Consider the following 27,602-nt stretch of genomic DNA (forward strand, 5'->3'; position numbering starts at 1 on the left):
AGGTAACACAACCATCGTTAAAGGCAATATGAATCCAACCCGGGAGTGGCGGACCCCGCCATTAACAATGAAAATGATTATAAAAAGAAGTAATTACAAAGTGTAGTTATTGTGAATAGCTATTACTGAAAAAATGCAGATGATAAATAGTATTAAAAACAAGGTTTGAAGACAATCACATTTTTAAGGATTGCACCTTTAATTTTGTATCAGTAAAGTGCACTTAACTGGTTTATTTAAAGTTCTAGTGTATTAATATGTATGCTCAACCCAGTGGACAAATCAATACGCAGGTATAGTAATAAAAATACAGAGAGCAACCAGCCACCAACCAAAGAAAGAGAAAAAAACAACTTTATTAATGTAATTAAATCTTGATTATGATGACTCATTCAGATTTCGACCCCTCGGGCAGATGCGTCTCATTTGTATCGAGGGTGAGGAAAGTTTTACCAATTACATTTTTTCCTTTGTTCTTTTTTTTGTTGTTGGTGAAAATCAAACTTTTCTCATCAATCCTTATCAGCCACTCACCCGTAATAGATAAGGGTTTGTTTACCTAACTCTCTAATGGTTCATCTCCCTGATGAGTGTTTTTTTTTTACTCGCTGCAATTAATTACCACTGCGAAATTTACGGAGGAGAGCGGCGTCCAAACAATTACAGCTTTCATTCGCTAAACTGAACAATAGTCCATCTATGTCTCTGAAGGGATGGACTCCGTTTTGCCGTGAGGTTTTTTGTCACCTTGACAAAAAAGTCCAGACTAAGGTCTCGATGACACACTGAGGAGCATCAAAATGTGACTTTCTATTATTTAATGCACACGTCCGACAAAGGTGAATCAGGAGCAAAATGCATATTCATTACTTCAGATACTCAAGGAATATGCTGGTCTGACGTTTGCAAACAATAGGGCTGTATGCAAGTATGTACTATTTGAGTGTGTGTTGCCTGAGTGTGTGTTTGTGTGTCCCCTCTGGGTTGTCAGATCCCGTTAATTGCTGCCTTCCTGCTGCTTTAAAAAGTTGTGACTAGCTCACCCCCCAACCGTCACTCCGCTTTCATTATTTACCCATTCAAATAAGAGAAAAATGTTCATGTCGACATTAATGACTCCACGAGAGAGAGGAAGAAGAAAGACTAAACTAATTAAGGCAACTGACTCACCTCACCATTACAGAGGATTTAGTGGGGGTATTGCAGTGTGTACTTCGACACCGCCCCCCCGCTCCCCATCACACACACACTCCTTTTAATTACTGCATGCTTTAAAAAGTTTTTCCACCGTGAAACAAACAACCAGCGAGGGATGGGGAGGTGGCTGACTGGACTGGATTTTCACAGCGGGGCTTTGTGATTTTTGTGAGTTTCGGTGAAGTGAAGGGCATCTTTATACTTTGAAGTAATACAGCAGATAACATGTCAGATTTTGCCATCAATAATTAGTTTAGAAGCCATAACTTTATGTGTCGACATTGCTAATTTGTGGGACCCATCTTCAAAGCACAATCAGGACAGAATGACTCTTTCGCTCAATTTGTACAGCATTCCTTTTTAATATCATCCATTGCCAAATGAATGTATCCTCTTCTGCACTCTTCTATCAACAACCCTCAACAGCAGCTCTAGTGAATCACTGAATATAATGCAGTAGCATTTACATGTACTCAATTTACCAAACAGAGGTCACTGAAATGTATTAATAAATAATAATAAATAAAGACATAATCATGGATTTTAAGTCCTAATTATGCAACATGTTATGATATGCATGGCTGACATATAATTGTAGTCAATGTTTAACAATATTAAAGGGGAACCTATTTTACACATCAAAGTCTGTTTACGGGTCTTGGGGAGTACGACTGCATGTATGAAAAAAGTCGTATAATATTATCTCACTTGAAATCTGAACAAACAGTCCACCTTTAAAAGAAAATACCAGTTTATACAACTTGGGTCATATTTCTTTGTAGTTTTGGCCGTCGTGTCTAGCAGTTATGATACATATTGTATTCACAAAGTAGCTGCGGAGGTGTGAACAAACTCCAGTGATGAGTAACGGAGCATGAGCAATCAGAAAGGTTGCACATTAAAAGGCCTTTACACATCGGGGGCGTGACGAATAAACAATACAAGACTGCAAAATACTTGCCTGCGAATATTATATGTCTAGGGGCATTTATTGTGAAATGTAAGAACTGAAGGTGTGAATCTGGTCTGCGCTGCTTTTGTCAAGGTTAAAAGAAGGAATGAACTTTGCCGTCCTGGTTTGGACTGCGGAGCCTCCGTGTTGTTGTTTCATAAATAGAGGCGCAACATAACCTGTTCCGCACAACGTGATTGGTTGATGCCTTTATTCACGATGCGAAAAGCTCAGAAAATCAACCTTGTTTTCGCCGAGTAACATTCACGTTCTGTGTGAAAGTACTCATGACAAAAACAACAATTTGAAAAAAAAATTTGGATTATGTACGAAATTAATTGCACAAAAGAAAACTGCTTTAATAAATAAACCAATTTGTATGGAGGTAAATGGCAAATTACTGTAGCATACTTGTAATGTTGGTAATAGTCCCTCATTGCACAAGAAACCTGCGCGCTACCACAGTAGGTCAAAGTTGAACCAGGATGTTGGTCCAACCAGTCTAAAACCATATTAGTCAATATTTTTTGAGGCATTTTTATTTAAAATAGAACTTTTAATATGAATATTAATAGATTATCAAAATTGTTGGTAATGAATTTTCTGTTTCTCTTCTAATCAATTAATGGACTAATCATTTCAGCTTTATTCCACATTAAGTATTGGCAGTGGAGGAGTCAGAATTGGCTGGATGTCTAAACCGTATACATTGGACTATTTATAGTGTCTATTAATGGCAAGAGTGTTAAAAATGAATGGCCTGTGAATGACAGATTCCCAAGCTCATGAAAAAAAATGGAGAGAGGGGATTTAGATGAAATGGCAACGCAGAACCCGGCAAGACTGATCTCCTCTTTCAGTGGAGGCGACTCCAACAGAAGTACCTGCTAAGCAAATTTATTTCACTTGAGTTTAATGCTCCCGGCCTCTCCCTATCTCACTTCCTCGAAGCCCTTTCACAATACTTCCAAGACAAGCACTTTCCCCCCTTAAATCACATCCCTTTATTTGCAAGCCAGACACTTTTTTTTAAAGGCGGGCTTTTAAGAAATTAATCTGGATGTTGAAAAACACTATTACTAATACCTCCGCAGACACTGAGAAAGCAATCCTGACTATTGAGCGGGTGGTAAATTGCCAATTAGAGTGTAACATTGTACTGCGAGGCCTATATACGTTTAAAGGGGCTTTCCTATGTGGTAAGAATGCCTGTCAGTCAAACAGCACCTGGGGCAATTTTATATTTCATTAAGCCATAATTAATGAAGATAGGTATTATTCCCTTCCATGGGGATAAAGAGGTTGGGCCTCCATTATGAAACCATATTTCCAAAGGAATAGTTGGGCTGGTATTTGAAAAACAGACGATAATTATGAACTCTCTGTTCATGACACATTTGATGAGCTGGGTGGAAAGTGAGAAAGTGTTAGTTTGTGTACCAGTTATAGCTACACCTGGAGTCATATATTGTGTTTTCAGTGTGTGTGTGCACAGATGCTTCAAGGGACACGGGCGGAAAATGAAAGTCCTAACAAGCTTGCAGCTGGGGCAGAGAGGTCGGCAGACAGGGCACCGGGGTTAAACCGGGCACAATCGACAACAATCTGTCACACAAGTGTCTCCTGTTATGTCTTTTTGGCTGAAGGAAGGTGGTATTCTTGGGGCATTGATGCTTTGGTCAAACGATACGTGTGAGAGCAACATTCTTACTAAACTCACAGTAAAAAAAAAATACAAAGTTTTGACAGTCATCACGCATAGACTGTATATAAAGTTAGACGACATGACAGCTCCCCAAAAGTGAAGCCAAAACATCTTGATCGCCCCCTGGTGGCTGGCTGCAGTATAGGTCATAAATCCCTAACCCTCAATGTTAGTGGACGGGACATGGGCCAAAATCAATAAATAGTCAAAGTGCACATCAAATACATTTTTCCCAAAGATGGTTTCTGTCATTTTATGCTATAAAAAGGGGGTGAGATGTCTTGATTGACAGCTGCTGAGTGAAATAGTCGCAGCCTGAGGTTCAGGAATTGTACAAGAGAGGAGATGTAATTTTGACTTTCCATAACCGTCACGAGTCTGTGTAATAGAACATGTGTCAATTTGATCATAAATGTAGTTATAGAGATATTATGGTTGGTTATTGGCCGTGCTCAGCTCGTGATTGGCTCGGGCGGGTGTGTGGGTGGACCTTGATACCACAGCTCCAGAACCCCCCACCGATCACCAGTACGCGGATTCTGGTTCCAAATGACGGTCGTATCTAGAAGGTAACATGCAAATTACGAAGCTCTTGCGAGACGGCTAAGGTTCGGCATTGACCTCAAATGATTAGAGGTTAGAATAGGTTGTCAAGCAGCGAGTCTTGTAAGTTTTTGTACATTTCCGAAATTTGCGATTACCTTCTAGACACGACCCCAAATCACATCAAAACCTCAAGATGGCAATTCCCATATTCGGGCTATTTTGGCTTCACTTTTGTACAGTGGGAGGAAGTGGAGACACGTCGTCCATCTATATATAGATATATATATATCTATATATATATCTATATATAGATATATAGATATATACTGTACCATCTATGTTATCACCGAAGACAAAGAAAGGCATAGTGCCCAAAGCGCGTCATGTGCACATCCCCGTATGCCAACTTGTCTATGCATATGTGTAAGTGAGTATGTAGGTGGGTGTTATAGATATGTATATGCAAAAAAGCCTCTTTTAATTCACACCCTTTAAATTACACGCATACTGTCACAATGTGATTCTTTGATTTTAATCGGAAAACAGAAATAGCCTTCAAATTGACATATTTATAAGAAACACACGTATACTCAGATATATACATACAGTATATGGCAACAGGCTCCTATTTTCCATTTGTTGCCATGACATTCAGTTGTGATCTGACAATGCATCCTTGTGTGATGAGATGACATGTTGATTCAACCACTGTGACAGAAGACGTTCATGCCTATTAAACATTTTTATTTGCTGTATTCTATAAATCTAATCAGTATGAGTTTTAATATATGTATTAAAATGTTCTGTATGCTTTGAAATGTAGATTTAAATAAATCATATTGTAGAACTCAATTCTTATTAACAGTGTTGCTTCTGTCGAGGCTTAATTTTATACACAAAGCTCAGTTTACTTGTAACAAAATGCCTTAAAAAAGCGTTTTCTGTGGCTCTTGTTGAAGCTTTCCATTCTGAGAGATATTAACTTTGTTGATGTCATCAGGGTTATTTTGGATGTGACTTCAGACTTCAAGTTTATGACAGAAAGCCTGCGTTATGAACTACGGGGACGTAGTTTGAAAAACATTTGCCAAGCAGACTAACAAAATAGTATCAATTTGCATTATGGGAATTTAGGGATTTAGTGTTTTGGGAGCGGGAGCAGGACCCATACTAAGGGACTAAAAGTCAGGAATCTCTTCAATCAGTCTTTTTTACATCTGTCCATAAATCAACAAACTTAATGGAAATGTAATACTAAATCCAACAAACACAGGACCTTCAACCAGAAGACCGGTGTTCTTGTCCCAAAGTGTAGCTGAGTTATGTTAGTGACGTTTGTGTCGTGTTTTCTGTACTTATGTTACGTTGTTTATGTACATAATTTATGTACTTAGTTTATGTAGTTATTTTACGCCCAACCATGATTTGTTGCCTAAACCTAACCACAACCATTTCACGATAACAACGTGGCGTTAAATGTCACAAGAAAAGCTGTTTCACAATGTTAAGATATTGGATACAGTTTATTTTTCCCAAAAACATTATATCACAGTGTGCCTGTGAATGACTGCGGTACACTAGAGTGCATGTGAAACCCATTGAAATCAATGTTGCCATTTATTCTTAAATTCCCCGTTTTTCATTTTTACAAACTGTTCTCTTTCAGAAATTCATGTGAGAGCACTTCTTAAAATACAAAAACAAACAAAGCGTACGAGATGCTATGTATAGAAATGTACAGTATGAGCCAGCAGAGTTAGAGCTTTCCTAGGAAAAAAACAAAAAACCAGGCAATACACAAGTTAATCAAGGTTTGCATGTTTACCCTCCGGCTCTGTGATGGCTGCCTCCAAGATTCCCCGCTTACACAAAGTCTAATATTTACAGGGGGGCAAACTGTTTAGAGCTTCTGACAAGGTTGTGAGCAGTCTCTCAACATTTGAAAGGTAGACCCGAGGTGATATTTCCGTCACAACTGTGATAGAAGAAGACAACAAGAGAACTGCAGCTGTGTGGGAGGGGTATGAGAGGGAAAAGTGCATTGTTGTTGTTGCTTGCCGAGTAGAGAAAAATAATGTGAAAATTCAGTGCTGCAATGGAGTTTAGTTTGACACGTCAGCAACGCAAATCTCAGCCCGTGTACGACAAAGACATAAGCAGTTGCTCCCGTTCTTTTTAAAGAGCCAGGTTTGTCAGGTGGAAAGTAAATGTCAAGGTTTTTAAAGGTCTGGAAATGGTGTTTATCCGAGAAATGGAGCACAGCAGCTGCAGCGTTTCAAATGATGTTGTTTTTGTAGATTGTTTGAATAGGAGAACATCTTTTAATATTATACAAAAACATAGATAAAGCTGTCGACTGGGCCTTATTTGCTGTGTAGCATTTGCTGTTTTGACCACAGGAAAACAGGAGGGGAAATGAAAATAATATTGAACTTGTGTTAACAAGTTTGTCAGCTCTGATCACAATACAAGATACAGATAACGAGAATGCTTCATACTGTAATACCAGGTGTAAGGAAAAAGGTTATTTTTATAAAACGTCTCTATGTCCTCCGGTGCTTCTAACGGCATCTGCGAGATTTCACAGACTGGAGGAAAACAGCCAATCAGAGCTTATCTGGAGTCTGCCGTCCAGCTGCCGTCTATGAGAACCACGAGTCAATCACTCCCAAACTCCGACCGAACGGTCAAACTAGGCAGCGCTGATCAAATATGAATCAATATTCTGTTACTGTAATGCCTATTTCTCACCTCAAAAGTTTCCAGAAACATCTTGTATTGCACCGTTTAGCTGTAAAATGAGAACGTTTGTGACCCCGGCAGCCATGTTGAGTACATATCAAGTCTTCTTCAATACAGCATGATGTTCATTTAGTAAATGATGGTCCATTTACTTATCCACAGTCAGTGTATTACCTACAGTAGATGGTGGTCGGCACACCAAGCAATGTACTGCTGTGGACGGGACCGGCGACAAAACCTATTTTAGCCACCTAAAAGAAAGGACCATCTCAAAAAATCAAGTGGACGCTATATTAAGAATATTTCCGCCAATTTATCTTGCCGTGAGACAGCTAATACTAGTTAGTTTCAAACGGGGAACTGAAGCCGTTATCTATGCTTTATCCAAAGCCACCAGACTCCATTGAAAAAAAACAGTAACTTTACCTCGCAGAACACGGAAGTTGCTGGTCAACTGCTGCCTCCATCGGTTTGTTTGTAATGTTATGTGACTTTTTTTAGTTTGGATTCACCCAAGTCAGACAATAACACAAACAAACTAACTAATTATTGAGGCAGCGGTAGACCAGCAACTCCCCGTGTTCTGTAAAGTAAATTACTGTTATTTTTCAATGGAGTCTGGTGGCTTTGGCGAGAGCATAGATGGAATTAACGGCTTCACTTACCTGTCAGAAATGGCTGTCTCGCGGCAAGGTAAACCGGAGAAAAGATTCTAAATATAGTATACACTTAAACTGATATTGATTTTTTTAGGTGAGCCTTTCTTTTAGGTGTTTAAAATACGTTTTGCTGCCGGCCCCGTCCACAACATTACATTGCTTTGTTTCCGTGTGGTAACTCTTGTCTGCTTCTTCAATAATTCTAATCTACTCTAGGTAATACACTTACTAAAGATAAGTACCTCATACAACCGCACTTCAAATCACCCAAACTATTCCTTTAATACCAGGTGTAAATGGAGTCATAGGGGTCAGTTGTGAATGTAATGCGATAATGAGACAGATGAAACCACCGAGGACCTCTCCTTTAATATGATGTGTAGATCACTAAGAGAGGAATAGAAGGTACTAATCCTCAAGTAGATGTTTCATGTTGACTTTATTTCATCAGTTCTTTTAAAAAAAAAAAATCACACCAGACATCCCGAAAGAGACAGAAAGACATCTCATTTGTATTACAAACGCATTTCTTGTTTCATATAGCACACTTTCCTGTCACATTACATCAGGTCGCGTGAGACAAAGCAATCCGGTAAAATGTATCAGTGTCTTCTGGGGCAAAAATTATCGAGCCTTTCATGCTGTCAGTTCGATGTGTGCTGGATCTTTGTCCTGGAGTCAATCTGCGAGGGTTAGTGCAAGTGCAGAAATAAAAAGGAGCTCTTCCTGAAAGGAGGTATTCAGATGTGTTTTGTTTGTCAGTGAAGTATATCCAGAGGGGTGGAAGTTTGTCAAAAGAATTAAAAAGTATGAAAGGAAACGAGACTCAACTCTTGATGCCAAAACAGCTTGCCCCAGATACAAGAATTTGTGTGCACGGTTGTGTGAGGCCTGTACATGCCCGATGAGTAAAATGTAAACGCCAACTGTGATCTGTTTCACTTAGGGCTGTCAATCGATTAAAATATTTAACGTGATTATCATAAAGTGGGCATGTCTGTAAAGGGGAGACTTGTGGGTACCCATAGAACCCATTCTCATTCACATATTTTGAGGTCAAAGGTCAAGGGACCCCTTTGAAAATGGCCATGCCAGTTTTTTGCTCGCCAAAATCTAGCACCAGTTTGGAGCGTTATTTAACCTCCTTCGTGACGAGGTTAGTATGACATGGTTGGTACCAATGGGTTCCTTAGGTATCTTTACCAGTATCTTCACTCTAGCTTTAAAATTGAGCCCGGTACAACCTCCGGAAGATCGATTGCATGAATGTGTTAAAGAAATTAGTAGCGTTAAAACGAATTTGCGTTACTGTTTATTATTTCATATTCCACTAAGGAATATTATTCAGCTTTTTATTATTACAACTTAGGTCTATTTTCTGTAGTTTTTGCCCAAACACAAGAGGAAATAAACAAGAGTTATCTTTTAAATTGTACTCTTTGCATCTAATCAAATGAAAGGGGTTTGAAAGAAAGAAGAGAAAAAGCCCATTGAGGCTACTTGAAGAAAAAATTCATCTCATTACTGACAAAGGAGCAGAAATTAAATTGGAAAGTGGAGACAAAAATACAGAATATGATTCATTTGCGCTTAACACGTTTTAAATATAATTTGAGTCTTCAACCTCGCTCGTTCAACCCCGCCCCCACCCCGTCCTCCCCTGCCTGTTGGATGCGGTTGCCATGACAACGCCCATTACCTCTTGATTGCAGATCTAACATAATCTAGACAATGAGCGGTGCCATTTATCTGCTGTTAACACAGCAGTAGAAGCATTAGCGGCAAGTCAGAGTCGGACAGCCATAAACAGAGGATGATGAGCGAGGGAATACTGAGTGGTGCCTTTATGACTAAGGGAAAGAGAGTGTGTGCTTGTATGTGCGAGGGCCACACCTGGCGCCTGCAGTGGTTAGCGTGCATGTGCGTTTATGTCCGTAGTTTGTTTTTTTGGAGAGCGGCAGGAGGGATCTCTAGCGCAGTGTGACTCGGTGGCCGGCGCATAATATCGCGCCGCAGATTCTGGTTGCCAACTGAGCTCGCAGCACACAAAGATAAGCTCCCGCTCTGGCTCCGCGATGAAGTGGAACAGGATTACATCAAATAAAATTGGGATCTCGCTGTTAACAAATCTGCTGCCGATGTCGCATGCTCTGGATTCCTGTCAGTCGGACCCAAAACGGCGAGTTGCTGCGCACACCGGCTGTTGAATTCAACCAAAGATGTGATATTGATTTGAGAAGCAACACATAAACGCCTTTAGATTTCTTAATGAAACAACACGGAGAAGTCCCTGTTGTCACTGCTAACAATCTGATGAGCTATGTAAGGCGCTAGCTGGGCTACTCCAATTAAGTTGAGGGACAGAATAAAGGGATTGCTGCATGGTAAATCACAACCTTTTTCTCATTTCCTCTCTTTGTTTTACCCCCTCCTAAAAAATGTGTCACTGCGAATCAATTCTGCCACCACTATCCTGGATATGCAACAAATAAAAAGTGACATCAAATTATTTCCAAGCTGATAGATGTTACACTAGCTTTGTCAGTGTTGTCACCTCTTTGGAGAGATCTTTCTAGCTTAGAATAATTGAAAGAGCAACTGAGTTTTCAGACGAGTCAAGAATTGGTGGAAAAGTTGGCAGAGGCGAGATTTCTTTCTCTCTTTTTCTTCTTTTTATCACCGTCATTTCGCTCTTTTTTTCATTCAGGGGGGAAAATAATGACATTGGACTGCCACGGGCATATAAATAAATAAATAAATATAAAAAAAAAAGAAAGGAAATGAGCGTTGTGCGACGTAAAATATGACTTCAAAGTCATGACACTGACAAGACAACAAAGCCACACAGATCGAGGTACTACACACCTGAGGTTCGAGTATTCGTCATTAAAGAAGAAAAATGAAAAACAAACAAGAAAAAAAAAAAAAAAAAAAGGCATTGCAAGAAGGACAGCGACAGTATGAGGATGTTGACTATTTTCTGTTATATTGCCCCGGATTCCCCTGAGTCGGCTGCCAAAAGAGTTGTTTTGATGAAGAAGATGAGTGATGCAGTCCTCGGCGTTCATCTAGATTGCATTTAAACTGAGAGGACAGAGTTCACGCTGTAAAACATATATACTGGAAGGATGTAATGCCGCAGTCTGGGGCCCAATAGTCGTTATACGACAGTTTCGGCCAAATAGCTGTGATTCTAATATTGGTATATGGAACACACCTTACAACTACAGATAAGCCACGTGAAACTGGTAACTGTATAAAAAGCTGTAAAAAGAGACTTTAGACCAGTGGCTTCTAACCTAGCTATTTCAACTGTTTAACCATCGCCACTTTGGCAGGCAGAGAAAACGCTGGAGATGGGAATAGAGAATCGGTTCCTAGTAGAGAACCGGCTCCTAGTTGTCCGATTCCTTGGCATCTCATGCCTCCGTGTCTATCGATTCCTCTGTATTGATGGTTTCTGACAGTTATGCATGCACAATGACTCAACGCCATATGTACGCTGTATCATGTTTCAGTTTGTTTTGGACTGGAGCCATGGCAGAGAGAAAAAAAAGCGCTCAAAAGAATGGCGCTACTACCACTAAACCTGAGGGGCGCACACTCTTTTTTTCCCCGATAATACTACACTGTGAATAACAAATAATTATTGAAATCAGCAGGAGGAGAGTTAGTAATGTTACCTGTTAGCAGCCAGTGGGCAGCACAGTCCTACTTGACTATAAAACGGAGCTACTAACATTAACAGAGGTTCCATTGATTTACATTATGGTGCGTTCAAGCTCTGTTCAGTAAAAATGATTGGGAAATTGGGCGAAGGTAAATCATAACGTTATGATGACGTGTTCAAATGTAATGTCGTAAGATGTAGTTTTTGGAGCTGTTTGAAGGTTGCAAAAAGAAGTCTGATTGTATAGAAGTCGATGAGAAAATGACCCTACTTCTCACTTGATTTATTACCTCAGTAAACATTGTAAACATGAGTTTATGGTCTCGATCATCAGTCTTCTTCAATACATCATGATGTTCATTTTGTAAATTATGGTCCCATTTAGAGTAAAATAGAAGATAAAACAGGCTATGCTTTAGGGTGTGGCTACCTTGTGATTGAAGAGTTGCTACCACGGCGTTGTCCGGTCTGCGATTTGTCTTTGTTTTGGTCTTAGAACTTAACTCTTTCAGTGTGTTTTCAGTTTGTGAGAGTAACATTTTCGTCGCCTAAAAATGTCTTATTCAGCATTTGGTTGTACTTAGCTCCACACTCTCGTGTCACTTCTGGTTGCAAAAAACCAAGATGGCGATGGCCAAAATGCCGAACTGGAGGCTTTCAAAAGGGCAGTCCACAAACCAATGGGTGACGTCAAGGTGACTACTTCCTATATACAGTCTATGGTTTTCACACGCTCTCACATAATGTTCAAGTGTTACAGCCTACTCCATATGTGGATCTATTTTTCTAGCAAACAGAAATTTCTATTTTCTCAAATTAGCTGAGCTACTCCAAAATCTTTCCACGTACACCCTGGCAATGACAGAAGTACCCCCTGTGGTACGAGCTGGAAATCCTAACCACTCACGCTGGACAGAGATGTAAATAGAGTAGCATCCTCTCTCTCTCTCTCTCCTGTGCTTGCAAATACCACTATACAAACATTTACCGTGTGACGTACACTCTCCACCAACCCCCCCAACATGCCCCCAAACAGATCTGTGACACTGTGTATCTTGTGTATGTGCTCTACTTCATTAAGCATGTATCCAATCAGTCACACACACACAGCAGCTTGGCACGTCACGCCGCAGTCTACTCCCGGCCTATAACCCGTCTGTCAGTCAAACGGCTGGAGTTCATTAGAGACACTGAGAGCCGGTGACAACTCCCCACGGATCTGACCTGTGTATACAAACGCAGGTGATCTGACCCTTCTAGGAGGATACGACCACGTAAACAAAGAGATTGTGTCGCTCGAAATGAGGAAAAAATACGAGCAAATACACTCAGAGATCCATAAAAACAGCCTGCGGGATGCGCGAGGTCTAAACAGAGAGGCAAGTAGGGGGAAAATTGAAAAGAAAACACTGCTTTTCTGTTTCTGCTGCAGGTTGTTAGGAATTAATAAAACACCAGCACATAAATCGAGCCTGGTGGCCAGTTAGCTGCAGTGTATTTGTGGCTAAAGAGCTATTTAGATTCAAATAGATCACATTCAGCACTGTAGAAGCTACTCCCAAGCTACAAATGCATCGTCTGGTTTACAGATGTACGCTACACTGAAGGTCAACGATGTGATTTCTTACTATCGCACGCTGGCTTTGAAATTCCAAATGAAGCACGTCGCAGATTTAATAAAGCAAACAAATGAGCACACTTTTTTAATGCGAGTACCACGCATACCAATCTTCTTCAATTCATTCAACTGAATTAGATCGGAAGGCGGCGGCCGCCCCAGAATGGGTGTTATCGTGGGTAAACACAAGTTAAGGAGAATCTGTTGTGTGGCAAAGAAAGTCTTAACTCTATCCTGTTAATAAGATTAGAATGTGAAATATTAATTGGAAAAAGGGCTTAATAATGAATGGTGGGGTATTAAAAATTTAATTAATTCAAATTCCAGCCATGAATTTTTAAAGGTACATTATGAAGAGTGCACCAACAAGCCATTTCGTTGATGTAGTGCGGCGGCGACAAAACTTAAGTCCCACCTACCGCTCATCCATTCATTTCCCCACATGCTCAACAGACGTCTTTAGGAAAGACTAACGGCCAGTTTGACAGCAAGGTGAAGTAAAAGCGCCCCCCACCCCTCCTCCCTACCTCCCTCCATTTAGCATTAGCGCTCACACCTCCCCGTAAACTGATTGCTGACAGAAGGCGAAAAACGGGCCCAGGGTCAATAATTTAAGGAACTTGAGGCTAATTTTAATCTATTACCCCGCTATGTGCATACAGTGTGTCAAAGGTAAGGCCGGCGAGGGATCCGTCATGTGATTCATACTCCGGGGGAGAGAATTAGTTTCATGACACATCATAATTTAATACATTTTAAGGAACTCAGCATGACTTTGCCAGGCTGATGGAGGGAAGGGGAAGGAGAGGGAGAGAAAGAAGGGGGAGATGAAGAACGAGAAGGATATTAAATTATGGAGCACCTTAACAGAGCAATCTGTTTTAGGGAGACATGATTGCTTTACCGCTGTGGATTGATGATAATCTGTTTGTAAGGGGCCTTGTAAAGGCTACAAAGGGCTGTAATGGGCAGAAACTCCGGGCTCTGACTCGGACCATAACAGACCAGCGGATGGATCGCCTATTGAGTGCATTTAAATCTAAACTTTAGAATTCAGTACCACTTTATAATAAGGTGTAAATTATAAGGGGGCTTCGGTAATGGTAGCCTACGGTATAGTGGTATTATTAATGATTAATAAATCATACGTTAATGGTTTATAGGGCCAATACAATAACTTATTGGTTGCCGGATTGTTAGAAAAGTCAACAAAATGTTTTAATTAACATTGATTAACACCGAGTTAAAATGAAACAAATAATTATCACATAATAATGTTAATAAATAATGAATCATGTGTTGTTTTCTTTCTGGTATGCTATCGAGAAGAATTACAGCGTTAGACGAGTAGTCACACGGTCCTGTCTGGAAGGTAATACCAAATTACAAAACTCTCGCAAGTTGGTTAAGGTCAGGCATTGACCTTGAATAGTTACGTTTAGACATTGACCTCGCATAGTTAAGGTTAGACATTGAACTCGAAGGGTTAAAGGTCATGGGCAGCAAGTCTCGCAAGTGTTTTTGGAAGTTTTCGCAAGTTTGCAGGTTACCTTCTAGACACAACCTACTCTCAGGGGTTTTTGCCAACATTGTGACCCAAATGATTATTACTGATCTTTCCATCCATTATCTGTAACCGCTTATCCTATTCAAGGTCACATTCACACCTACGGGTAATTTAGAGTCAACAATTAACCTAACCTGCATGTCTTTCGACTCTGGGGGGGGGGGATCCTGAGCACCCGGAGTAAACCCACGCTAACACGGTGGAGAACCAAGCATTAATAAGCATTAAGCATTCATAAATGTCACAAGGTGCAGATCAGTATTAATCCATTCATAAGAAGCTTTTGGTTCCCAGGTTGTGAGAAAAACCCATTTGTCTTAATAAATATTTAATGAACACCTTAATTAAGAATAACAGAAAAGTTAATAAGTCATTAATTAAAGGTTTCTCACTTTGAGCTATCAGGATGAATTAAAGAGGTTAGAGGATATATATCAACGACAAGGATATTTCACAATATGGCACATTTCTTTCTTATTAATGGCTTATTACTGACCGATAAATCAATAATAAATGATATATTAACATGAATAAACATGTTATAAAGTATTCTTAAAGTATGACTCATTAGGACGATATCTTGAAGTTTTTGAAACATGAAAACGATGAACTAAAAAGCTCCTTTTCCCGTCTTGAATCGCAGCATGAGAGCGCGGCGTTCCTCGCCTAAAGTACACTTGAAGTTACACTCTGACAGGTAAGGTCAAGCACTCTTTTTCCTTTCCCTCTTATTTCCCTCAGTCTTTCTATTCACCGCAGTCACACAGGCTTTGTCTCGCCCGTGTTCATGCCTTGCAGCTCGGGCTGTAGTGGGGAATAGTAAACTAGCCTATCGTTGCCAGGGCTTACTTCAGAGAGCGGGAAGGCTTTGGCTGTCATAGGTTCTCAGGATCAGAGCCGAGAGCGGGGACACTTCATTTGCCGGTGCTGAGGAGGAGAAGAAGGTGGAGGAGGAGCAGGAGAGGGGAGGGGAGGTGTATGCGCCAGGGTCAAGTGCTGTGGAAAAAGCCGGGCAGTTATCCAATAGAGCTTTGCTCTCCTCTCTGCTCTCTGTTAGTGTCTTATGCAGCCCACTCTGTCCTGAGGCTTTCTAGGCTTTGCCGGTTCTGTTGTGGCAAGGGCATCCTGGATCAGCATTTGAAAGGCATTATAACTGGAAGAACTTGAGCCGGTCTGTTAAACCTGCAACGCATCAGCAATTCATGAGGTGTAAAGAGGCCCCATCCGAGGGGAAGCAAAGCATATGGATCAGATGACTTTCTTGTGGAAATGAACAGAGATCACCGCTTTCGAACGCGGAATATCGAGCGGCGTGGGTTTAAAGAAAAAAAAAAAAAAAAGGGTTCTGAATGTGACAAATGTAAGGGAATTAAAAGGAATCTTGTCTCTCGTGTGCGACTTAATTGCTTGCGCACGCTTCTTCATTTCAGAAAACAGAAGGGAAGGCGCTATAATATTGTGCCGAACAGGTGCTGTAAACAAAACCGTAAACGCAAACAGTTTTACACTTTCAGGTAATGTGTTAGTTAGTGAGCTGAGAAATTGCACGTTTGCGGTAGTGTTATATGAAAACAACATTCATGGAAAGAGTGAAAGGAGTTATGAGGGAAGGGAAGGGGACAAGGAAAGCCTCTCGACTTTCTTTCTTTAAGTAGATTCACACTTCACCTGCTGTGGCAGCCCCTAGTGGAAGTGACGGACGTTGCAGAGCTAAAAGGGGCTGCTTGACAGGCCTATAGGAGCTAATCCCTCCTCCTCACCAACAACCGCACACAAGCTATTTGTCAGATCCCACTTTCCCAAACTTACTGGTTTGACCCGGGCACACACAGATCTGGAAATAGGAGCTGGAGGGGGAAAAAAAAAAGTGCAGGAGGATATAAAGAGGAGAGAGGAGATCAGAGAGGAAAGAAGTGAGAGGGCAGAGAGGAGGAGGAAGGAAAGCATTATCAGCGGGAAGGACGGTAGGGGGGAAGGGGATAACACATAACGCCTCACTGAGCCATACAGTGGGAGAGGATGTGGTCATCTGACAAGCTGGAAGCCCACCCATCTGCCTCCTACAAGCCAGTCTGACATTACCTGTCAGGTACCAAATGTTGATAAAAAATGTCTTTGGTTGATAAGATACATCAAAGTCAACCTGTAACTTTTTGAGGTATTAACATTTCGACTGCCTCGGTTTGCCTGTACTTTGGGTTTCGCTTGCTGTTTGTATTGTAAAATGTGACCGTGAGCTAGTCCCAGTCAAGGGGGAAACAAACGGCTCTGAATCTTTGCCAGTTACTCCATATATGACGCAGTAGCATCTAAATCTAAACCGTCAAATACTCTTGCTGCCTTGATGGCCATTAGGCAAAATGCCAGTTATTCCCATGTGGTGACTGACTTAATGATTAATTACAGACTCGAGACACTGTATGACTAAGTTTAAAATTAAAATCTAAATGTGCTCTTGTCACTGTATTTAATGGTTAACAGAGTAGATGTGCTGTTGTATGAAAATGGCCTTTAAAAATGTTGAATATTTCTTTCAAAATTTCACACGTATGTTCCCCCCCTCTTTGTCTGTCATCTCCAGTGGACAACCTCTGGGTGTGAAAAGCGAAGCCAATGAGGAAGTGCCCTTCAACGTGCATTCTCTTTAATAGCCAGCAGGGGGCGACTCCTCTGGTTGCAAAAAGAAGTCTGATTGTATAGAAGTCTACGAGAAAATTACCCTACTTCTCTCTTGACTTATTACCTTGCTTAAAAATGTCTTATTCAGCGTTTGGTTGTACTTAGCCCCACCCTCTCGTGTCACTTCTGGTTGCAAAAAAACAAGATGGCGACGGCCGAAACCAAGATGGCAACAGCCAAAATGCCAAACTCAAGGCTTCAAAACGGCAGTCCACGAAGCAATGGTTGACGTCACAGTGACTACGTCCATTTCTTAAATACAGTCTTTGGTCATCTCCAACAAAAGGATTATAAAAATGTATATTGAATTCACAACCATCATCAACATAAAGAGTAGTTTGACAATTTGGGAAATACACTTGTTAACTTTCTTGCTAAGAACGTAATGATGTGTCATGTTTGGGGCCTGGGTCTTTTCTTACTGCCAAAATATTTAATTTGAATATGAATTATGACTTAAGCTTGTGTGGCAAACATTGCTATGTGTTAGCATACAGACATGAGAGTTGTCTCAATCTTCCCATCTAACTCTCAGCAAAACAGCTAGTGGATTTCCCCAAAATGTCGAGCTATTACTTTAAACAAAAAAATCGACTGTGTTTTGTATTTTCAAAGTTTCTCTCCATCCTAATTTCGACAAGGTGGGCGTCTTTGCTTTCAGTTTGACTAATTTCTCAAGTCGAGGTCATCAGCACCGCCATATGTCATCTTTCATCACCGTGATTACCAGCAGCATCACACGAACCATCATCATAATCATCAAAACACATCACAGCTCCTAACATTAGCCATTAAGACCTGTTCACTCGCGCTGCCTCCACAACATCTTGATGAAGGTTAAAACCTCAATGTCAGCCGTGCGTCTCGGGGCTTCACGAGAACAGACTGCATACCCGCTGGAAATCCCCGTTCCTATTCCCAACCAGCCAAAGCCCGCGCTCGCTGCTCCCCTATCCCCCAGAAGCATTCCAGGAATCTGTTCTCTTTTTAATTAGCTGAGCTGAGAAAGGGGATTTTTTTTTTTTTTTTTTTAAATCCAGGGTTGTAGTTTTCAGTAAGCGACAGCAAACAGCCCAGACAGAAGCTATTGATAAGAGTGAAACAAACATTATAAATGATAACAGACTTGTGCAGTAGACACAGCAGTAGTGACATTCTGCAATAGTTTAAAGCTGCAAATGGTAACATTTTCATTAAAGCAGCAGTAGGCGAGAGAAAAGTTATCTCTATAAAATATGGAGAGTAGTCCATGAGACAGGTAATCTGACAAAAATCATATGCCTTTGTGTCCCCCGGTGCTTCTAATTAAATCTGCAAGATTTCACAGCCCGGAGGAAAACAACCAATCAGAGCCGAGTTGGGGCCTTGCCGATTCTGAACAGCTGTCAATCAAACGCAAACTCCGACCAAATGGTCAAACTAGACAGGGCTGATCAAATATGAATCAAGATTCCGTTACTGTAATGCCTATGTCTCACCTCAAATATTTTCAGAAACATCTTGTAGTGAACTGTTTAGCTGTAAAATGAGAACGTTGAATGTGACTCGGCAGCCATGTTGAGATCAGTAGAGGAAATAGCAAGCACTGCCCACTAGCCGGAGCGAATTATCTCATTTTACAGCTAAACCGTACAATACAAGATGTTTCTGAAAACATCTGATGAGAGAAATAGGCGTTACAGTAACAGAATATTGATTCATATTTGATCAGCGCTGCCTAGTTTGACCGTTTGATCTTAGTTCGTGAGTTGCCTCCGTTGTGAAACAGCCAATAGGAACGCTCTCTCTCTCTGAAATGACCTGGGATTGGCCAAAGTCTCCCGTCACGGGCTGGACTTTTTAAAGCCTGAAAACAGAGTTATGAGGAGGTGCAGAAGTCTAGTTATCTCTCAGAACACTTGAATTACAATATGCTGAAAGGTTATTATGGAATTTTTGCCTAATGGTGCCAAAAATCTTTTTAGCAAAAGCCATTAAATGTATAACTACTTCTCTTTAAATGCATTTTCATTGTTAGTGGCGGAGTCCGCCATTGCCATGCTGGATTGAAATGATCAACCTATGCACAAGAGATTCACAGGAAACAACTCGGCACGTAATCCAGCATTGCTGTTTTTACTACTGTTTTTGTAATAGGATCAGTTAGTGGCTCCTGATGTAGCAGATAGACTTTTTATTATTAATTAATTTGTAGACAGTAAGGTTAATACCATTCACTGGAAAATAAATCAAGATCTGTTGATCTCCAAGTAGTTTGCTTCACTTTGTTGGTTTCTTCAGCTCCTGCTTTAAGTGCATGGATGTGTCAAGTGATTTCACTGAGCCATTCTTCTCTTGTAATTGGACAGACGACACTTCCCTTTTCAGCAGAGTGGCTTATTAACCCACTCATAAACTCCCCTTGTTTTTCTTCGGTTGTTTTTTGGCATAATTACTTGGAGACATTTTCTTGATTAAAACTCTTGGAGGGGAAAGAAAATTGCCAACAGCTTAGTTTATTTTTTATTTTTTTAAAGGACGAGCGTTGAATGGCTCACGTTTCCCTCTGAAATAAATGTTAATCTCCGTTCCCTTTTTTTAAATTAAAATTGTCTGTGTTTCTCATAAAAATGAAGAATTTGTGTCTTTAAGCGAGAGCAGATGTGGAAAATTATAGTCGTAGTATGTAGTTACAAAGTCCAAATTAACAACAGAAGCAGTTGTTTAAGAGCATTGCTCTACATGAATGTAGTGGCTTGAAATGCCACCCGTTATCTACAAACTGTGCAGGTAGATAAAACAGCCCGGGGGGAAAGGCTGCCTCTGTGTTAATGCCGATTCTGTACGGCTTTTATCCCATAAGGAAAATGAGTCCAGCTTGCAGAAATATGCAGAATGAGCATACATTAGGCAGGTGCAGAAGAAATCAAGCATGCACTTAAAGGGAAACTTTGCCGATTTTCAACCGGCTTCGTATCGTTCCAATGTGGGAGGTGTGTGCTAATGAACAATGTTCGACTTCTCTCCGTGTTACCAGCGCAGAGAGCTCCCCACTCAACGTAAATACACTTTTCTAATCAGCCATCAAATCATTAAAAATACGGAAAATTAATACAGACAGGATCATCTGAACATGATCCGTATTAAGCTATTTATAGCATAATATTTACATCAGTAAATGCCATATGTCTTTTTACCACTGTGCTATTAAACACATTTGTTTTCTTGATTATGATTAAAGTAAATCTATATGTTGACAACTTGAATTAGTATGCGATATATGGCAACAAAACACACTGTATTCTTCCACATATGAGGCAGTATGGTTTGTTGTCGTTGGCCTGAACTTCAATGTTTTCAAAAAACATATATTTTTTTTAATTATGGCCACCAATTTTTTTGCAATACCTGTACAATGTTGACAAATTCTATATTTACCTCTAGTAGGGGCCATTATTGGTGGTGGAATCCGCCATTCCCGTACAGGATTCAAGTCGCCTTCTCACATAGTCACAGGAAATGAGGGATGCATTGTCACTGATATCAGCCTCACTGTTTCTTGTTCACTCCCCTAACAACATCACATCAGAGCAGTATTAAAGGTGCAGTGTGTAGGATCTGGCGGCATCTAGTGGTGAGGTTGCAACCAACTGAAACTTCCCCCGTGTGCCAAGCGTGTAGGAGAACTACGGTGGCTGACGCGAAAACGTGAATTGCGCTATCTAGAGCCAGTGTTTGGTTTGTCCGTTCTGGGCTACTCTAGGAGCATGGCGGCCGGCTCTGTGAAGAGGACCCGCTTTGTTGATATAAACGGCTCATTTTAAGGTAACAAAAACACAATGATTCTTATTTTCAGGTGATTATACACTAAAGAAAACGTACTTATTAATATTATATTTGTGCTAATAGTTCCCCTTAAACGTTTCACATTGTTCCTTTAAGTTACTGCTAATGCAAACCGAACATTTCCTACTGCTGCTGCTGCTGCTGCTTCACAACACAGTATGTCTTTTATCGTGAAGCACTAACAGGAAATGCAATGTATTTGTCACCAATTAAAGCCAACTGCAATGGTAATTTTCTGCATTTTTTTTTGGTTTCGCAAATCAGTTTCAACTCACAAAAAGAGCCAATTACTATCTAAACTCTTTATTGAAACAACACCAGTTTGTTTGGCTGTACTGCATCTGTACTGGCATCTCAGCTGGGTTATTTCCTGCAAATCTCAGTTTGAGAATCATTGTTCTAACCTTTCTAAACGAATCAAACAGCTAATGTTCCCCGTTAATGTTGCAGATTTGGAATACAATGCTGTAAAGACGCTTAGTGAGAATGTGCCCTAGGTGTAGACATATGTTGGCCCTTTAATTGACGCTGTGACTCGCCAACGTCGCAAAGCAAGCATCAACATCTGGCAGCAGACTTTAGGGGGGCTCAGAAACACTGATGGCACTGTGGGGAGGCTCAGGAGGCAGCCACCTTTTACACAGGTCGTCCATTCATCGTAACAAAACCTAATGAATTCAGATATTTGGGGACGATTTTGGGAAGGATGGCAACTAACACAAACAATCACTGCTGTTAATAGTTATTTGTTTTTATCCTGATGACAAAAGCCTTAGCACGTGAATACAAAGTTCATAATGAACACAAGTGATGCTAAAAAGGCAAGAAATAGGCTCCGCTAATGGTTACGACGCTGCAAAAATATGAGCCGGGGTGTGTTTCATGCCTCCTCACTAACAAGCACATCATTTTCAAAAGTGCACAATGGTGTCAAGTCGCCTGGGATGATCCCCCCTTCAACGAGTGCCGGGATTACTGTAAGCTGATTTTCCATAATTTACCCTCACCAAGTGGAAAAGCACAATCCGGATTCGCCTTTTAACTCCCTCTCCTTATCTTGTTCCCCTCACGTCATTGTTGTCCCAAGAACAAATATGAGTTATGTCTGAGAGCCTCGAGCTGTAAATGGGTTAGTTTTCAAGTTGGCAAATTTGCATTGTGGGTCAAATCCATGTATTAGGCATTCGGTTGATGCTCTAATAGCATGCAGTTTTTTGTCTCTCTTTTTTGTAGGCTTGACTTTTTAGGAACGACACACTGTAACTGTAAAACATTTCCATATTTTCACCTCTTGTTTAACGTCTCCGAGAGGACAGCCTGCGATCCCTATTATTTTCTTGCTGAGTGGATTCTCCTCTGAATCTGGACCCATCTCACACATGTGCTAATAAGACAGATGACACCGCTGTTTTGGGGGGACTTGCGTGATGATAATGGAGCAGCAATTCCACACATTCACAAACAACCTCCTGCAGACAGTGTCGTGCCGGAAAAATACAGTACTTTCTGTAAAATGCTGAGCTCCACATCGCTGCAGCTATTACAAACACTTTGTCTGGAGGACAATAACATGGTGTCAGAAACAGAAAAAGTTACTTCCAGTTCTACAACGGCTCTTCTGTGTACACATTACAGTCCAATGGTGGGGAGTTACCCTGGACTAGATATGGCTGCTGGTTCAACCTTGTTTAGTTACCTCTACGAGAAGACAGTGATGAAATTAGTAACCATGCTAGCGGCCAGGCTGTTCTCATACACCGTTTGTAGCTATAACTACGAAAAGTAATGCACTGAAATTCGTATGTATCCCAAAAAATCATTCATATTTAATCCACGTGATCGTGTTCCAGCAGGTAAGAAGAAAGAGCGACAAACATGGCATAAGGAGGAAGTCGGGGAGGGTAAAAAAAAAACGTGGTGACCGCTGTTCGCATCCCCAGTGAAACCAGAAGTCAACGTTGGTTTATTTGCCACATAACTTCCGTACTTAAATTACACCACTTCCCGTGGTTATTTAACGCAAACGTTGATTTATTTGCCACATAACTTCCGCACTTAGGTAATGCCACTTCCGTAGTTATTTTAACACAAACAATCGACTCCTAACCCTACACAAGTAATTGTGTTGCCTAAACCTAACCGAGTTGTTTCCTGTGAAGACGGAAGTTTATTTTGAAAAGACTGTAGGCATGTAGCTAGTGGAAATTGACACCTGTTGCTGGACATTCGTAGGAGAAAGGACGAAAAATTAGGAATAACTTATTGATACTTAAAGATATCATACAAACCGTTGTATGAGGAAATATTGCAGCGGCATGGCTCTAAGGATGCTAATGTCAAGTCTGTCAGTCGGTCGCTTAGTTGGTTGGGCCGCAGCTTGTCTAATACTTTGGCTTATAACCAAATAACTGCTAAACCAATCACATTTCCATCAGCCTCAGCTATACGTTGTGTTAATGCTAATTAGCATGCTGACATGTTAAACCAAGATGGTTACTGAACATGGTGAACATTATACCTGCATCAGCATGTTAGTATGTCATTGTGAGCATGTTAGCATGCTTACATTAGCAATTTAGCTCAAAGCACCGCTGTACCTAAGTGCTGCCTCACAGGGCAACGTATCCTCATACAACGGTTTGTATGATATATTACGAACATCATTTTCGTGCGTTCTTCTAAAAATGTCCAGCGACAGGTGACGCACGTGTCAATTTCCGCACGTTACATGCAAACAGTCTTTTTTAAAATAAACTTCCGTCTTCACAACTTAGTTAGGTTTCAGCAAAAAAAATTACATAGGTAGGTTTATAAAAAAGCTCGTGGTTTGGGTTAGAATAACTACGGAAGTGGCGTTACTTAAGTGCGGAAGTTACGTGACAAACAACGTTGATTTCTGGTTTCACACGGGGTACGAACACCGGTCTCCTGGGCGAAAGCCCGGTGTTTTTTGACCCAGTCATCCACCGTGACCTCCTCCCTCTTCGGCTTTTTGTCGCTCTTTATACTTCCTGGATCACAATTATGTGGATTACATACAAATTGATTTTTTCGGGATATATACTAATTATTACAGTGCATTACTTTTCGTAGCAACGAACGGTGTGTGAGAACCGCCTGCATGTTGACAAGCTAAACCAAAATGGTGAACATGGTAAACATTATACCTGCTAAAACGATCAGCATTTTTGGCATTGTCGTCGTGAACATGTTATGCTTATGTTAGCATTCAGCTCAAAGCACCGCTGTATCTTACACAGTGCAGCCTCATAGAGCTGCTAGCATGGCTGTAGACTCATATTCTTGTGGTGAGGACAGTTGAAGATAAAATGACATTAGTTATCTATTTGCACCAAACACATGCTGTTCTTTTATCCCTTTCTCTTTTGTATGGGAGAGAGAGAGAGTCAAACAGAACTCATCGCATTATTTGCTGTGAACTGAGGACACGTTAAATCATCAAATTCTGGCAGAAAGTTTGACATGATATTCTCTCCCAAACACAGACAGACAAAGAAACTGGCATGAAGACCAGCCAGGCCCCAGAGCAAATAGTGGATGTTGGCTCGCGGTGTAGACTGCATCACCTTCCAGCATTTGTTATTGTTTCTTATTACGGCCCATATTTTTCATCAGCACTCTCCAAGCTGTCTCTATCTCTCTCCCCAACCCCCACCCCCCACACACCCACCATACTGTGTTCGGCATTGTTATGTGAATGTCTGGATCAAGCCAGTTCTGACTGAATGACAGACTGTATGGCTTTGGTTAGCTTCCCAGATTGCACAGTTGAAAAGAAGGTGCAGATGAATCAATGCGCCTGTTAAATCATGCATGGATGAAAGATATTTTGTAATAAATTTATGAAACTGGGAGTGCTTTAGAGAACATTTCCAGGCGAATTGGTCAGTCCTTTTTCAGCTTTGTTCAATTTACCATCACACTCTACTCTATTGACTAGTGAAGCATAGATAAAATGCACTGGTTCACCTTGTGCATTTTTCATCCAGCAAGGCATTATGCTGTCTTCTCTGCCTTTTTACCTACCACTGTATCAGCTCGGCTGCTCTAGCTGTGTCAGCTGTACTCCACTGCCTTCCTTTCACGCTCGCATTAGTCTGATCTTAACCTATGGAAACATCCACGGTAGAATTCAATCGAGGCGTCCAATCAGCCAATTACACCAACACGTCCTTAGGAGGACGCTGTTGGTCCGATGCAATCTTTACCGGCCACGGAGTGATGAAGTGGGGAAATAAGCCGTCGTACATTTGCAGTGCCAGCAGTTATTCTAGCATTAGATCAATCTCTGAATGATTGCTTTGTTTTGGAGTGAAACAAAAAGCGTCCCGTTCCATTTTTATCCCTCTTGGGTGCAGTAGAGAGGCTGGTTCTGAGTGCAATCTGCAGCAGGGAAATGTTTTTTTTATTTCATTTAAATACCAACAGCGCTATTAGTTTGGAATAATAGGGATACCTGAATGGGTTCTGCACTGGAAATGGGCCTAATTGTCACTATTCATTTCCAAATGATAACTTGCATTAAAAAGACATTTAGGGACTGCGCAAAAAATGATTAGAGTGGGGTCAGAAGAAAGGGTATTTAAAACATTTATTGGGAGAGCAGCGGAGGGTATTTTATCTTTTTGTTTTTTGGGCCAGATTGTATTTAATTCTTCCAGTTTATTCGAGTTTATTGATTTATTTATACCATATGAATAAATAGATCAAATCATTAACTTTCAGGTGCGCCAGGTGTCATAAAAAGTGCATATGCGGAGGGAAGTTCATCATCTGCTCTTCCACAGTTAAACCTGCAATAAATACATTCATTTGAAGTTGTGTTTTTGGTGGATGAGAGTCCAATATTAACTCTCTTTTAACTCTGATTTTGGATTGGATTACATATGTCTCTGTCTTTAGCTGCTAAATGCTGCACTGTGTTTCGCCAGCTAGTTGCTAACTGTGTCAGTCTGCTGTTTGGTGTCGAGCAGGTGATGTACAGTGGGTTTTTAGTAGTTTCAGTAGTGTAAGAAAATATCCATACACATGAGTATCGCGATTATTATGTATTGTGATATCGATTCTCCAAAACACTATACATTAATTTTAATTAACCTCTTCAAAATCCAATGCTATTTGATCTTTCGGAGGTTGTAGCTTTAATGCTATAGAGTGAACATATTGGCATCATATGAAACTAGAAAACCTAAGGAATCCATTGGTACAACATGTCATACTAGCATGTTGGGAAGGAGGTTAAATAACGCTTCAATTTTAAGCTAAATTTTGGTGAGGAAAAACTGGCATGGCCATCTTCAAAAGGGTCCCTTGACCTCTGACCTCAAGATATGTGATTGAAAATGGGTTCTATGGGTACCCACGACTCTTTACCCTTTACAGACACGCCCACTTTATGATAATCACATGCAGTTTGGGGCAAAAACCCAAACAAGTTTTTTGCACACAGTACAAATGTGTTATTTTTGCCTATTCTAACATGGTGCATTTAGGTCTGTTCTTTATACTATGACAGAATACATCATCTTGCTTACAGTATCGTAAGATATTGAATCGTTACCCCTGTATCATGATAAATATCATATCGCTGGATTCTTTCCAATACACAGCCCTGGTTTTTAGAGCTATTTCATTGAAAACAGCTGCCTACTGGGGCCAAAAAAACAACGCTATGAGAGCGGTGAACCAAAATCGCAGATGTATGGGCAGCACAGCTAAACAATGAGCTGTAACTCACTATAAATCTCTGTAAAGCCAAGGGAAGCTGCAGAATTGGGATGCTAATTGGTTCGTCACTACGAGCGCCCCTTTTACATTGTCACACTGTTGTCACATATAAAGCTGCAAAACATTTAGAGTTTCATTTCATCAGTCAAATTGGAGTGTCGAAAGATTCTCTCTCCCCATCCAAATAAGTTTGGCACAGCCCCTGACTGTATTAGTGTCCGACTTCAACTTCCACTTAACTGCCACAAGGTTACAAACAACAACAACAACAACTACAGGACAGTGCATACATCAATTAAAGTAGTAACAGGACGGCTTTGCTCCAACGCCATTAATTGCCAGTAAAGTCTAGGGGAGAGCATGTAATTGGCATTTAACGCCATTGATAGCAGCATGTGTTGGTATTTAGCTGTCGGGGCCACAGAAGGGCCATGCGGAGTCAAAAATTGTCAGGGTGGTGGCGAGCCAAATCCTGCAGGAGCTGAGGCATGGCTCAGTGTGATTAGACAGGGTTCTCATCTCGGTGCCAAGCGGCGAGGACACCAAGGTCAGACGTGTCGTACCAAGTGAACAGGCCTGGAAGGGGATGCTGCACAAATGGGTGTGCACAGGTGCTAGTGTAAATAAACTCACTCGGATTGTCAAGCAGGTCGGGCAGGGCACTTCTTTGATGATCTTACGTGTGTTCGATTGA

At 40.8% G+C, this 27,602-nt stretch overlaps 1 long non-coding RNA gene across 1 annotated transcript in view; it reads right to left on the reverse strand.

The window, feature by feature from the left end:
- Window positions 1–8,009: 8,009 nt before the first annotated feature.
- LOC119482217 overlaps window positions 8,010–27,602 on the reverse strand; it is a 79,221-nt gene continuing 59,628 nt past the window's right edge. Inside the window, exon 4 of the long non-coding RNA XR_005205370.1 lies at window positions 8,010–8,484. This is a non-coding gene — a long non-coding RNA (uncharacterized LOC119482217). The remainder of the gene's footprint in view (window positions 8,485–27,602) is intronic.

Source organism: Sebastes umbrosus, chromosome 22, assembly GCF_015220745.1.
Source record: "Sebastes umbrosus isolate fSebUmb1 chromosome 22, fSebUmb1.pri, whole genome shotgun sequence".
NCBI classification, from domain to species: domain Eukaryota; kingdom Metazoa; phylum Chordata; class Actinopteri; order Perciformes; family Sebastidae; genus Sebastes; species Sebastes umbrosus.